Source organism: Leptonychotes weddellii, chromosome 6, assembly GCF_054177405.1.
Source record: "Leptonychotes weddellii isolate Sample4059 chromosome 6, ASM5417740v2, whole genome shotgun sequence".
NCBI classification, from domain to species: domain Eukaryota; kingdom Metazoa; phylum Chordata; class Mammalia; order Carnivora; family Phocidae; genus Leptonychotes; species Leptonychotes weddellii.
The window spans coordinates 102,509,542-102,511,732 of record NC_138374.1 but is presented as its reverse complement, the minus strand read 5'-3'; the positions used below and the strand labels follow the sequence as shown (position 1 = coordinate 102,511,732).

At 39.8% G+C, this 2,191-nt stretch overlaps 1 pseudogene; it reads left to right on the top strand.

Annotated features, from left to right (window-relative positions):
• Window positions 1–1,293: 1,293 nt before the first annotated feature.
• On the top strand, window positions 1,294–1,698 carry LOC102734547 (large ribosomal subunit protein eL32 pseudogene; annotated as a pseudogene).
• Window positions 1,699–2,191: the final 493 nt, after the last annotated feature.

The following is a 2,191-nucleotide window of genomic DNA, read 5'->3' as shown; positions in this document are numbered from 1 at the left end:
TTAAAGTACCATTGGTTTTGGAAACCAGAGTGTAAGTATAGAAGAAAAGAAAGCGAGGGAAAGAGAGAAATTATCCTATCCTCTGCAGTAGCAGACACAAGTTGCCCCAATAGTTTTCTCATCATTACAGACCTTTAAAAAATGATCTTTTCCAATGAGAAGTAATTCATGGTATTCTTATGGGAGTGCAAGCAATCCAGTAAATTCTAAATGGTATAGAAAGAATAGGCTCACAGGTGGGGATCACTTGCTAGAGATTATTTGCAAATCACTTGCTAGAGATTATTCACAGCAAATGCCATTGACGTTAGCCACACTAACTTGAAATCTTTGGTGCAAGGGTTCTGTTGAGGTTTATCCACAAAAAGAAGATTTGCCATTTAAAATGTGTAAGCAAGTTTTCAGAGAATAACGAACACATTTAGTCGAGTATAATGTCTATATCCCTTATAGGAGCATGATCTTCCTTTACTTTGTGCAAAATAGTCAAGTTTTATTGCATGTTGTGAATGTTGGGAATAACATGTATACAAGTCTCTGGGAGAGATGTCAAGGGTGAACGAATGTGAGAGGGCTTTCATATTTGCAGTCTCTATCTTAAAACAAATCGTGTAATGCTTAGGTAGTGACATACATTTGAATTACAGCCTCTCAGATGACAACTTCTGGTTTCCCTCTCCTCTTCTCAAACCTTCCCTACAGAAGCAGACTCCACACAGACCCTGGAGCTGCAGGCTTTCTCTCTTGACCTCCTAAGCTATCCGCCCTGGCAGCTCCACTGGTACATTTAGACTAGAAAACAATAAGAAAATAAATGTATCTCTCCTCAAGCTCCAAGGAGAAATTTATATTTCAATACAACTTCTTTTAAGATGTGTTGTAATAAGGTAAGATGTTTTTTACTCTCCTTGTACTTTTACCTGAATTTCTGGGGCTCTTTGAAGTCTCAGAGGGGACTGACAGCCCTACATAGTTGTTTTTACAAGACCTTATGAGTGTTTATCCACCTGCACCATTTTGTTCCATGTGTTCTTGAGAAGTGGAAACAGCTCTTGGTGCAGTTTGGTGTATCTGAGGAATGATTCTAAATCACTAAAAGCTCCAGTGGAAATAACGGAGGCATTTTAAGGTACTGATTTCCAATGGCAGAGGTGGGAGGGATGGGCACAAAATATCATTTATCAGTGTAAGATATAAACTAATTTGGTATCTCTCAACAGGAAAATAGGAGTCAAGGGATCCTCTTTCCTCAGAGCTGCCTATGGAGGTGGCAGCCGTCTCCTACTTGGCATCATGGCCACCCTCGGATCTCTGGTGAAGCCCAAGGTCATTAAAAAGAGGACCAAGAAATTCATCCGGCACCAGTCAGACAGATATGTCAAAATTAAGCGTGACTGGCAGAAACCCAGAAGCACTGGCAATAGGGAGCACAGAAGATTCAAGGGCCAGATCTTGACTCCTAACATTTGTTACGGGAGCAACCAGAAAACAAAGCACATGGTGCCCAGTGGCTTCCGGAAGTTCCTCGTTCACAGTGTCAAGGAGCTGGAAGTGCTGCTGACGTGCAACAACTCTCACTGTGCAGAGATTGCTCAGAGTGTCTCCTCCAAGAACCACAAAGCCGTTGTGGAAAGAGCAGCTCAGCTGGCCATCAAGAGTCACCAATTCCAATGCCAGGCTGTGCGGCGAAGAAAGTGAATAGACAGACAGCTTATGTGCACGTTGTATTTGTGTTAATAAAACCATAAAACTACAAAAAAAAAAAAATAAAGAATCAGGGAATCCTGTGACCAGACTTCATTGATATTTCTTTAGTCATGCATATGGGTTTGAGAAAAAAATACTAGCTTTATAAGACTGCTTATAAATGTAATATGACAATGAATTTACAGTCTAAAATCACAAGAAGGCTGAGCGACAGGCATGGCAAACTTATTAAAACACTCTGCTATCAATTAACTGTGTGAACTTGGGCAAGACAATTCACTTTTATGGACCTTTGGTTTTTGTTTTTCTCTATAATTTTTTCTTGGGCATATGCAAGATGAAATTAATAAGTTTGCAGATATAATTTCATTCATTCATTGAACAAATGCATTGATCATCTACATTTGTACCAGGCTAATTACCAGATACCGATGATTCAGTACCAAGCAAGATACACTTGGTTGCTATCCTCTTTGAGTTTACA